General features: G+C 43.8%; 1 protein-coding gene and 1 long non-coding RNA gene across 7 annotated transcripts in view; one reads left to right on the top strand and one right to left on the bottom strand.

Annotated features, from left to right (window-relative positions):
- Positions 1-323, bottom strand: part of TADA2A (transcriptional adaptor 2A) — a 48,633-nt gene extending 48,310 nt beyond the window's left edge. For 5 of the 6 annotated variants that reach the window (XM_032617035.1, XM_032617032.1, XM_032617034.1 and 2 more), the window contains exon 1: positions 206-279. The gene's annotated coding sequence lies outside the window, so the exon portion shown is untranslated. Of the gene's footprint in view, positions 1-205 lie in introns of all 6 variants that reach the window. The other variant, XM_032617033.1, reaches the window with a different exon arrangement.
- A 4-nt stretch (positions 324-327) lies between these two features.
- The window catches only part of LOC116745903, a 26,247-nt gene continuing 14,082 nt past the window's right edge, over positions 328-12,492 (top strand). Inside the window, exons 1-2 of the long non-coding RNA XR_004347580.1 lie at positions 328-536; positions 643-914. This is a non-coding gene — a long non-coding RNA (uncharacterized LOC116745903). The remainder of the gene's footprint in view (positions 537-642; positions 915-12,492) is intronic.

Here is a 12,492-nt window from a genome sequence, read left to right as displayed (position 1 = left end):
CCCCACGCCGCCCTCCCCCACGGCACGGCGTGGCCCGTCCCCCTCGGCCCCCTCGGCTCCCTCGATCTCCTCGGCCTCTTCGCCCTCCTCGCCGCCGACGCTGCCGGGGCCCTCAGTCCGCCCCCAACCCAGCCGCACCTCACGATCCCTGCCTCCCCCTTGTCCCGAGACTGGGGCTCGCGCCCCGCAGCGCCTCGTGCCTCACCTCACTTCGTTCCCCTCCTCCGCGCCGAGGAAACGCCAGCAGCACGCGCGCCCTGGGCTTGCGTGCTCGCTCCCGCGCGGCGCAGGCGCGAGCGGGCCGCGCGCTCGCCGCCTCCGCCCAGTCCCCGCCCCGGCCGTCGCGGCCTCGCCGCGTGCGGCTCCTCAACGGCTGCCCCTCCCTCCGTCCCTGACCCTTCTCTACCCGTGCGCTAGCGTCTGACCTCTGGCAGAGGCCTTGGAGGGTGGGCCTTTAAGCAGCTTGTCTGAGTTTTGAGTCGGACCAGTAATCATTTTTCCCTGGGGGCGCGTTGCTGGTTGCAGCAGGCTTGCCGGTGCGTGGTGCCGTTTGAGCCGCTCTAGAGTGCGGTGAGCTGGAGCGGGCCGGTACTGCCCCGCTTTTGTGTTTTCTAACATTCCCACCCCTCACCTCTGTTGCAGCCTCGAACAAAATCAAGGCTAAGGGACTGGGCCCAAGGACGGCGAGCGGTGGTCGCCTTTCGAAGCCGTGGCTTGCAGTGCTGCTCATGGATTAACCAGACTGCCTGAATGGTTTAAGGGTTCACAGGGTACGTTTGATTCAGATGCTTCTGGAACGTCGAAATTATCTTCTTTGGAAAGAACCATCCCCTCTTTGGGCTTCAGGGGCCCAGACTGAGGCGCAATGATGAGAGGATGTGGTGGTCCACTCTGATGTCAATCTTGAGGGCTAGGTATGTCCCAACATCTCTTGTTACTACTAACTATTATAATAGCTGCCATTTGTCGAGTATTTTCTGCATGCCAGGCATTGTACAAAGGGGGTTACATGCATTGTCCCGTTTCATCTTCAAAAACAACCTTATGGGGTAGACATTAATTATTATCGTCCCCATTTTCCAGGTGAAAACCTTTAGACTCTGCCTTGTGAACAACTTGGGATCACACTGCTAGACCGTGTTGGGGAAGGGGATTCAAACAGTAGTTTGGCTTAACCATCATGCTAATACATCTATTTAGAAGTCTTTCATAAATTTGCCCAACCTCTTATAGAATTCATTTACACTTTATGCCTGTGTGGCCTCTTTACTCATTTTTTAGTATCTGAGTCATACAAGTTCATACTAAAAAAAAAAAAAAAAGAATATTTGCATGAGCAAAAATAACGTGAAAACCAGCTCCCACCATGATAGTTAACATTTTGCTATACATTCTTCTAGATATTTTTCTATGCTTCATGTCAATAAATTTAGAATAGTTTTACATTTGATGTATTCTGAAAATCTATTCATTCATCAAATATTTGATGAGAAGAATGTTCTAGGTGCTGGGAATTCAGCTGTGAACAAAACAAAGTCTCTGTCTCATAATAAGGGGGGAGGTTGACATTAAGCAATACATATAATATATTACTAAATAATAGCTAATGCCCAGTAATGTGGCAAGTTTTTAAAAATATTAGGAGAAAGGGGATGCTTTATTAGATGGGGTAGACAAGGAAGTCCTCTTAATTGTAAGCAGAAATCTAATCATTAAATGAGGGAGGCAGCTGTGTGGATTTCTAGAGAGAAATTGTTCCAGGAGAAAAGAAATGGCAATTAAAATAGCCCTGACTGCTTGGCATGTTGGAGAAGAAGCAAGGAGAGCAGTGAGGCTGGAGCACAGCAAATTAAAGCAATAAGTTGGATAACAGGCAGAAGCCAGATTGTATATCTGGTAAGCCATGTGGGACTTTAGATTTTATTAGAATGTGATAGAATACCATGGAAGGGTTGAGAACAAAGGAATAATCAGGTTTGTTTTAAAAGGATCACTGGCAGTTGTGTGGAGAATAGATTGTAGAAACATAAAAATTGGCCTTTAAATCATTAATCGTCCAGCAGTTGTTCAACAGGTAGTTTATGAACATTGATGTTTCAGCTACACCTTTACAACACCTTCACCTCCGCAAACAGAAAATGGGTTCAAACCTTTAGGACTTATCTTCATGTCTTTCTCATCTAAACTGAAAGTTTTTGAGTCTGGCTAGGGCATATATCCAGATCTGGACGCCACGATTGTCAACAAACTGAATATGAGTCATCAGTGTTGTACCGTTGTGGAAAAACAGTCCCACATAATGCTGGGATCTATTCATTAAAAACATAGCATTCAAGCATCTGGAAATTACCCTTCCTCTTCAATTGATGTTAGGCCCTCATTAGAATTCTAAGCCCCAATTTAGTCATTCATTGTGCTTAAGAAAGATGTGGAGAAATGAAAATGCACCGTGAGGGTAAGGGTAACAGTGATGAAGGCAGTGTTTTTCTGGGGTTTTGCCTTCAGCAATGTGGTGGCATCAGGCAAATTTGGAGGAGAAATGAAAGGTCTGTCTCAGATATCTGTTTTGCAATCTGAGTGAAATGACATAAATGAATTTAGAGCTCAGAGAGGCCAGGGCTAAAATGCTATAACCATATTAGAATTGTTTCTTTGGTTGTGTGTCTTCTTTGTAACCTCAGTGCCCAGAAGTGCATCCTGGACACATATTTGCAAAATGAGCAGGTAAAGGCAAAGGTATGGATGAAGTCACTCAGGCAGGGAAAGGAGATGTCCAGGCTCTGTAATGTGGCTGCCATTGATTGTCTCCAAATATCCCCACAGGCTCCCCTTGAGCTGCTTAGCTGCTGTGGTTAGAACCAGAAGTGCAGTTTCTGAGCCTTCCTCCCAGTGGAAATGACTATCTGCCATTTCTAGTTACTTGCTATGTCCTGAGTACTGAAAGACTTTATAAACTTTACCTCATCTAATATTTATTTTTCCTGTATCTGAAGTGGCTCTTTGTAGTTTGGTATACAAATACTTTTAAATTAAAAAAATTTTTTTAATTAATTTATTTGTTAAATTAATTTAATTTTGGCTGCGTTGGGTCTTCATTGCTGTGTGCGGGCTTTCTCTAGTTGCGGCGAGCGAAGGCTACTCTTCCTTGTGCGTGGGCTTCTCATTGCGGTGGCTTCTCTTGTTGTGGAGCATGGGCTCTAGGCATGCGGGCTTCAGTAGTTGTGGCACGTGGGCTCAGTAGTTGTGGCACATGGGCTCTAGAGCACAGGCTCAGTAGTTGTGGCGCACGGGCTTACTTGCTCTGCAACATGTGGGATCTTCCCGGACCAGGGAATTGAACCCGTATCCCCTGCATTGGCAGGCGGATTCTTAACCACTGCGCCACCAGGGAATCCCCTTGGTATACAAATAGATAAAAACAAAAAGTCTAAAAGTCTAGCCATGCCTTCTAGGTTTCAACTTCCTCCCCTTTAAACTCTAAGATAACCCCAGTCAATGTAAATTAGCCAGAGATTTATGTCTGGGAGCAGAGCCTTTTGCTTTGCCAATTGCAGGATCTCTTAAAGGCAAGGAGTTTCCTGTGATGCACTCAGTAGAGAGGACTTCATGCCACAAAAGGCCTGAGCTTCAAGGATTGCAGCTCTTAGGGCTCAGCCCTTTGAGTTCACACACTAAGGCACTTTCACAGAAGCCCTGGGTCCACCATGGCCCAGCTCAGGACTGGTTCCAGCCTCCTCAGCCTCTGTTGCTGTCTCTTGCATTCAGAAGCATTGCCACCCTCTTGTCCCCATTTGCTCCTCGCCCCCCATATCTTTCTTCTTTTGTGGCCACCCTAGTCAGAGGAGATAGGAAATCAATCCTTTTCTTTCCAGGAGTTTCCTAGATTGCTCTTTTAACTTGATCAACCTCAACCATGACCAGTCTGCAGAGGAAGGGTTGAAGTACTCTTGCTAAGCTACTTAAAGAAATGTAAGGTCTACATATAGCTACTTCTCCACACAGTGGCTTGACTGGAGTGCTTCTGCATAAGTAAGAGGGCCCTAAACATCTCAAAGATGAACAAGAGGGGGAAGAATTCTGCCAAAGGACCTTACTGCATCCCATTTTACAGATAAGGAAAAACAAGGCTCCGAGAGGTAAAAACCACTTGCCCTAAGTCATTCAGTTACTAGGTAGTACAGCCAGAATTAAAATCAGGTCTGTCCAAATGTAACTAATAAACTCCCTCTGGCTATTCAAAGTGAAAAGTTAGCAAGTATTAGGATTTTCATAATGCCATGGCCATTATGCCAAATTTTCATGAATCCAGCCCTTTGCTACCTATCTCCTCTGCCTCTTCCTCACCTTACTGACTTTCTTCTTTTTGGCTGCTCCGCGCGGCTTGTGGGATCTTAGTTCCCCGACCAGGGATTGAACCCGGGCCCCGGCAGTGAGAGTGCCGAGTCCTAACCACTGGACTGCCAGAGAATACCCTCACTGACTTCTTTTTGATCTCCACAAAGCGCAGGATGTCTGTCTGTTGAAACAGCAGGCTTGGGGTAGAATCTAAAAGTTAGGTGAACCAGGAATGTATTGTTGCTGAGTGACTCCTGTTTATCAGGAAAATTTTAAATGCCTGCTAGGCAGCCTGGCTGCATGCCTTTCAGCCTGATGAACGAGGCCTCCACCTTTTGACCTTCAAAACAGGCTCCTAAAGTATTTTGCATCATTTGATGACAGGCAGTCTATACTCTTTTGCAACCAACAAGTGCCTAGTAAGTGTTTGAAATATGAATTGTAAGAAACCTGGCCCAGTTTAATATAATTGAAAAAGCATGTACTTTGAAGCCTTTCCTGAATTTGAATCCTAACTACCTTCAAGAATTTAGCAAACTATTATCTTTCTGTGTCTCTTTTCTCCTCATATGTAAAATGAAAATAATAATACCTAATTTATAAGAGTTTTATAAGGATATGATGATGTATGTGTAGTACCTAGTTCATGGTGGGAGTCAAATGAATTATAATTGTAGTTTTTTTTTTTAATGTTTTTTTTTAATATTTTATTTTATTTTTTGGCGGCACGTGGGCCTCTCACTGCTGTGGCCTCTCCCGTCGCGGAGCACAGGCTCCGGACGTGCAGGCTCAGCGGCCATGGCTCATGGGCCCAGCCGCTCTGCGGCATGTGGGATCCTCCCAGATTGGGGCACGAACCCGTGTCCCCTGCATCGGCAGGCGGACTCTCAATCACTGCGCCACCAGGGAAGCCCTATAATTGTAGTTTTAATTTTAATTCTAGAAGTGCTTCAGAGTATGACCTTGGGGCTTGCTTAGAAGTGTTCTAGGCTAGGTTGGCCAGTGCTCAGCATTGGAATATTTTCATTAATTTTTTTATTTTTATTATTTTTAAATAGATTTATTTATTTATTTTTGGGTTTGTTGGGTCTTTGTTTCTGTGCGAGGGCTTTCTCTAGTTGTGGCGAACGGGGGCTACTCTTCATCGCAGTGCGCGGGTCTCTCACCGTCGCGGCCTCTCTTGTTGTGGAGCACAGGCTCCAGACGCGCAGGCTCAGTAGTTGTGGCTCACGGGCCCAGTTGCACCGCGGCATGTGGGATCTTCCCAGACCGGGGCTCGAACCTGTGTCCCCTGCATTGGCAGGCAGATTCTCAACCACTGCGCCACCAGGGAAGCCCTATTTTCATTATTTTAACCAAGAACTATCGACGGGAAACCTGTAGGCTTCCAAAACACCAAATTAAACAGAATTTTCTTTTGCTACCTGCTTCTTTAGCACCTTCCTCACTATACAAAACTAAAGAGAGTGTACATTATCTCACAGGTCATAGAGCAAATGCATAGTTGCAATCAAGGATGAATAATCCAGGCTTACGTCAGATGCAGGACATGCTCAGGAGCTCTGTCTCATTAAATTGATGTAACTGGTGAACAGACTTATGCATTATGAGCAATTAACTGTAGACTGTTCTATAGAGTGCTATTGTAATCAGATACAACTTACAAGGTTAATCTGATGCATATTTAATGATATGTGTAATTGTTATTGTGTTGCATGATAATCAGGCCTTAAATGTTAAGCTGTTTACATAAATGGCTGTAACTGGTTATTTTTACACAGCCAAACACGTTTTAGTGTTTACTCACTTTACTAATTTTCTGGAATCTATAATCATGCCAAGGACAGCAGTTTTCTCTGAAGCCCTTTACTATTTAATCATGCACTCACACACACACACGAACACACTCTTCAAAATGACACAGCAGTGTTGTCTCCCAACTTGGCACTAAAAACAGCTATTGTGCAAGGCTCTTTGTATACATTTTCTCATTTTAGTCCTTAAAAATCCCTCAAGGGAGATGTTGTTACTCCCATTTTACTGATGCAGAAATTGACGCTCAGAGCGTGTAAGCAGGCAGCATAGTTGTCATTCAGACTTCTATCCCCAACCTCTAAACTTTATACAACCTCAGAAGGTAATGGATCCCAGCAGAGATATGTCAAGTTTTTTTAGGAAATAGAATGGCTCCTGAGAAATACAGAGTATGCATACACATCCGAAGGAAGAATGAGTCAGCCTGCAAGAGGGAGGGGTTAGTTAGTAATGGAAGAGTTGGAGCCTGTTGAAGCTGACTTTCTTGTGCCCATTCAAGGAAGAGAGGCTCGGCCAATGAATTTCAAGCACAATCGCTCCAGTATTGGCTATTATAGAGATACTATAACAACCTAATGCCACTGGATATTTGAATTTTAGAAATAACTCCACTTGTTCTAATTCCTTAAGAAAGAATCATACAGAGGGTAAACTAGTGTTTCTCAACCTTTTTTTAATCATTATTGCCAGCCCTAAAGAGCCTTTTTAGACTTTTTTTTTTCTTAATTTGCTTTCCCGGATGAACTTTTAAGACCACAGATATGCTAGCTGTATATCTGTACTTTTTACATAAAAAGTAAGATTGTTTTTGCTCCTCAAGAATAAGATTTTTTTTTTCCTCCTTCATTGAGAGTGCACAGGTTAAGCAATGATGCAGGAGTCATGCAGCTTCCTATAGAGGCCTACCTTTAGGTTCGGGATAGTTGTACAGAAGACAGTATTTCTATACATGAGTAATGCAGCTTCCTATAGAGGCCTACCTTTAGGTTCGGGATAGTTGTACAGAAGACAGTATTTCTATACATGAGTAATGCAGCTTCCTATAGAGGCCTACCTTTAGGTTCGGGATAGTTGTACAGAAGACAGTATTTCTATACATGTGACTATTGTATTTCTCATTATAAATAAGTTGATAATTTTACGTATGAGCGTGGTTCGTATGAATCTACTCCTAAATAATGGGACCGTTCTCTATGCGTGGAAAATTTGGGTTTCTAAGCTTGTAGAACAGCCTGAGAGGTCTTCTGACAGACAGCCTGCTAGCCTTCCACAAGTCAACCTCCAGAGCAAACCTTTTTATTTGAAACTTCGAGAGCATTCTTATGTGTTTATTCCTTCATTCCATAAATATTTATTGAGTCCTACTGTAGGCTGAGGTAGTTGGGATTCAACGACTAATCAGATAATCTCTGCCCTCAAAAAGAAGCTCAGTGACTAGCTGGGGAGACAGATGGGCCTGCACATAATTACGGTACAAGGTAATATGTTCTGTAACAGAGGTGTGCTAGGTACACTGTGGGCTCCAAGAAGAGACTGCCCAATTCTAGGGAGAATAAAGGGGTAGGTCTTTGGGAAGTGATGAGTTAAGTCTTGGAGAAGAGTGGGAAGGAAATTCCAAACAGAGAGATCAAATTATTCAAAGGTCAGAAGCATGAAATAGCATGCAGTTTGGTCTGTGTGACTGGAGTACAGAGAGCAAGAAAGGAGGGCCACTGTCCATGAAGCTACAAGGTACACAGAGGTCAGACCATAGCGGGCTTTGGACGTTACTCCAGAGGCCATGGAGAGCCAGTGAGGCATTTTGAGCTGGGGAGTGGTGATATCACTAATCTGGTTTTAGACCTATCTCTGGCAGTGATGTGGACTAATAAGTGGCAAAAGGAAAGGCCATGAGTTTCAGAAGTCCAAGTAAGAGATGATGAAGGCTTGAGCTAACATGGTTGGAATGGGGAGTGAGGAAAAATAAATGGATTTAAGCTGTTTAAGAAGTAATTGGGGGGAAATCCCTGGTGGTCCAGTGGTTAGGGCTCCACACTCTCACTGCTGAGGGCCTGGGTTCAATCCCTGGTTGGGGAACTAAAATCCCACAAGCCACGTGGTGTGGCCAAAAAAAAAGTAATGGGGGAAGGGGAGTAACTAAGGTGGTAGAATTAAAGATGGTTCTCAATGTCCAGCTTGGTTGACTGGGTAGATGATGGTGTCACCAAGACAGGGACCATAGGGCTAAGAGCAGACACAGAGTAGAAAAGAGCAGGTTTTGTTCTGGATACATGGAGTTTGAGGTGTCTGCAGGTTGTACAGGTGACATTCCGTAGGCAGATTCAAAAGCTTAAGGAGCGATCTGGGACAGAGACACAGATTAGGAAGTCAGCGCAAATCTCGGAATTTTGAAACCGTGGGAGAGGATGAGATTGCCTGAGCTCATTGAATGAAAAAAGAGAAAAGAAAGGTGAAGAGTAGAAACTTGGATGGCAACAACAGGTAAGATACAGAGGAAGACCCCATAGTCCAGAAAGGGAGAAGTAGATTGAAGAGACAGAAGTGGTAGTAAAGATGGGGGTGGGCAGTAGTCAACAGAGCATTGAGACCCTATAGGACCTAAATAACTGGAAATATAGTGCTTCGCATGTAATTTAAAATAAAAATATTGGGAGTTCCCTGGCAGTCCAGTGGTTAGGACTTGGTGCTTTCACTGCTATGGCCCTGGGTTCAATCCTTGGTCGGGGAACTAAGATCCCGCAAGCCGAGTGGCATGGCCAAAATAAATAAATCTTAAAAAAAATAAAAATATTGTAAGCTATAAAATATGTGTAAGGGAAGTCCAACAAAGTTCTGATTTTTCTATGGTGACCTCTTTGATTATATCTTCTTTATTATCATTATTTTGGTGCCACTGATTGCTAGTGCCCTAAGTACATGTTTATTCACCTTCTCAGTAATCTAACAATATAGCACTGAGAGTACATCAAGGAAAATGGATTAGTCAGCAGTGCCAAGTACTACAGAGAAGTCAAAGATAAAGGTTAAAAAGTGCTCATTGGAAAAAAGAAAAAGTACCAATTACTCTAGCATTTGGATAGACTTACGTACTAGTGGAAGAGGAGCGAAAGTTCAGAAGTAAACCAAAATACGTATAGGAATTAGTGTATGATGAAGATGGACTACTCAATAAATGGTGTGGACAATTAGATAACCATCTGGGGAAAAAATAAACGGTCTATATCTCACACCAGGATAAACTCCAAATGGATTAAATATTTAAATAAAAATATAAAAATTGAAAACTATAAAAGTACTAAAAGAAAATATGAGAAAATTCCTTTATAATCTTGGCATGGGGAAGGAAAATCTTTCTAACTATGACTCAGAATACAGAAGGCATAAAAGGAGAGGTTAATAATTTGACCACACAACACTCAAAATTTCTGCAGAGTGAAATAACATCTTAAGCAATGTCAAAACATAAATATAGGACTTCCTTGGTGGCGCAGTGGTTGAGAGTCCGCCTGCCGATGCGGGGGACACGGGTTCGTGCCCCGGTCTGGGAGGATCCCACATGCTGCGGAGCAGCTGGGCCCATGAGCCATGGCCGCTGAGCCTGTGCGTCCGGAGCCTGTGCTCTGCAACGGGAGAGGCCACAACAGTGGGAGGCCCGCGTACCTCAAAAAACAAAACAAGGGGCTTCCCTGGTGGCACAATGGTTAAGAATCTGCCTGCCAATGCAGGAGACACGGGTTCGAGCTCTGGTCTGGGACCATCCCACATGCCGCGGAGCAACTAAGCCCGTGCGCCACGACTACTGAGCCTGCGCTCTAGAGCCCACAAACCACAACAACTAAAGCCTGTGCGCCTAGAGCCCATGCTCTGCAACAAGAGAAGCCACCACAATGAGAAGCCCACGTACTGCAATGAAGAGTAGCCCCTGCTCACTGCAACTAGAGAAAGCCTGCACGCAGCAATGAAGACTCAGTGCAGCCAAAAATAAATAAATTAATTAATTAAAAACCAAACCAAAACAAAACAAACAAATATAAAATGGAAAAAAATGTTTGCAACTCATATCACAGAGAATAATCCTCCTAATACAAAGAAATAGATAAGAAAGAGATCAGCCACCCAAGAGAAATCTCAATGAAGGATATAAATTGACAGGGCTCATGTGTTGTGGTTAAGAGCATAGAGATTAAGGCCAGTGACCTATATTGGAATCCTAGCTGTGTCCACTTCCTAGCCCTGTGACCTCGGGCAAGTTTCTGATCCTCAGTTTTCTCTTCTATAAAATGCAGATAATTACAGCTACTTCAGAGGGTTAAGTGAGCTGAAGGCCAGGCTGGTGCCTCATGGTAAAAAGAAGGAAGGATACAGAGAAGATGGGTCCTAAATTTCTGGTATCTGGGATCCTTGAAATAATGAGATTCAGGGAAGAGAACCAATTCAACTCCCATCTGTCTCTTCTTTCATTAAGGGCAGTTATTTACTAAGTCCCTCTAAGTGTCAGACACAACCCTAGGCTTAGGGACATAATGTAAATGTAAGCAAGACAGACATGGTCCTTGTCCTCAATGTAGCTTACCTCTGTAAGCGAGGTGTCAATCAAATGCCACAGAAATACATTACAAACAGATGAATACCATGAAGGAAATGTGCACTATAAAAGGGTATAATGGGGATCCTGGTGGAGTCTGGGAGGTCAAAGGGGACTCTTCTTTTTTTGGCTGTGCCCCACGGCTTGCAGAATCTTAGTTCCCTGATCGGGGATTGAAGCCTGGCCACCGCAGTGAAACTGCCGAGTCCTAACCACTGGACCACCAGGGGATTCCTAAGGGGGGGGATCTATTAAGGAGGTTCTTTTGAGCGAATATCTGAAAGATGAGTAGGTGTTAAATAGGCAAATAATGAAGGAAGGGGAGGGTGGGATGAGGGAGTGGAAACAGTGTTCCAGGCAGAGGGGACAGTGCAGACCCTGAGAGAAGGAAGAAGGAAGCTAGTCCACTGTGGGTGAAGCTGGAGTAAGGGGAAGGGTGAGGAGAGATGAAACTGGAGAGGGGGCAGGCTAGACTAGCGAGGGCCTTGACAGTCTTTAAAAATTTTTTTTATTGTGGCTTAGGTGATTAACATTGGCAATCATATTAAGCATTTGGGGTTTCGTCCTGATAGCAGTAGGAAGTCACTGATGTTTTTTAGCAGAAAAGTAACAAGATCTAATTTGCATTGGGGAAAGCACATTCTGGCTGAAGGGTGGAGAACTGTGTGCAGATTGAAGCAAGGTGGGAGAGTTGCCGCGGGGAGACAGGTTCAGGGGCTGTGGTAGTTCAGACCTGTGAGATGCTCCCTGGCCTACCTGTTTCCCAGAGTTACTTTAGCAGGAGACAAAACTTTTATTCTTACTGTACATAGTAGATGTGCATTATGTGTTAGCTCTTATTATTATCTACAGTTAGAGATAAAAAGCTTAAAATTAATCCACCAGGAAGAACGAGTATGTTGGCGTGAAAGGATTTCATGGAAAGGTATAGATACGGGAATCAGAAGATTTCCTTTAGATGGGAAGGAGGGAGCTAAAAGGGTAAACAGTGATACCACAGCAGAAAGGAGAGGAGGCCAGACAGAAATCTCTAATGTGATGCTGCTCTGGCACATGGGCTGTCTGTTCTGCCAAAGTTCATCTTCCCTGTGCTTAGACAAATAAATATGTTAGGCAAAGGTACTTTATGGCTTATTCTGGGGAGCTGGAAAATAGGCCCAGGAGTTTAGATACTGCTACAGGTTGCACTTCTTTTCAACACCATGGAGTCATTATAAATGCTTAGGAAAGCAATATCTGAATAAATCAGTCTGAAATTAAACCTGTGCATTACTTAGCTGGTTTAATTTCAGAATAAGGCAATAACAGACACTAGCAGTTTTTTGAGAGCTGCTCATTTCTCTTCCTGCCATAAAGAATTGAATAGGGTTGGAACAGGCTGACAGCCCAGCTACCTTATTTTGTCACGTATGTGTTGACAAAGCAGAGTCCTTCAAGGTGGGAGTCCTTGAAGTCCATCTAAGGAATAGGTTCAGTTTCCTGGGACTTTGAAACATAAGTCCAGTAGCTTTTTAGCCATAGAAGTCAAAATGAAAACAGAATCTTGGAGCCAGAAGGCACTCCCAGAGCTTCAGAGCCTGGCAGGTGTTTATTTATGTGTAAATCAGCTTTGAGGAATACGTTTTATATTAGAAATATATTTTTGATAGTAAATGTTTCAAAGACAGAGGATTAGTATTCAGGAATATCGCCAGGAATACAGGACTTCTACAACTCAATAAAAAAGGCTAACAACACAATAGAAAAAAAGGGAGAGG

Source organism: Phocoena sinus, chromosome 20 (genome assembly GCF_008692025.1).
Source record: "Phocoena sinus isolate mPhoSin1 chromosome 20, mPhoSin1.pri, whole genome shotgun sequence".
NCBI lineage: Eukaryota > Metazoa > Chordata > Mammalia > Artiodactyla > Phocoenidae > Phocoena > Phocoena sinus.
Note: the sequence above shows the minus strand (reverse complement) of the source record. Positions and strands in the feature narration are given on the sequence as shown.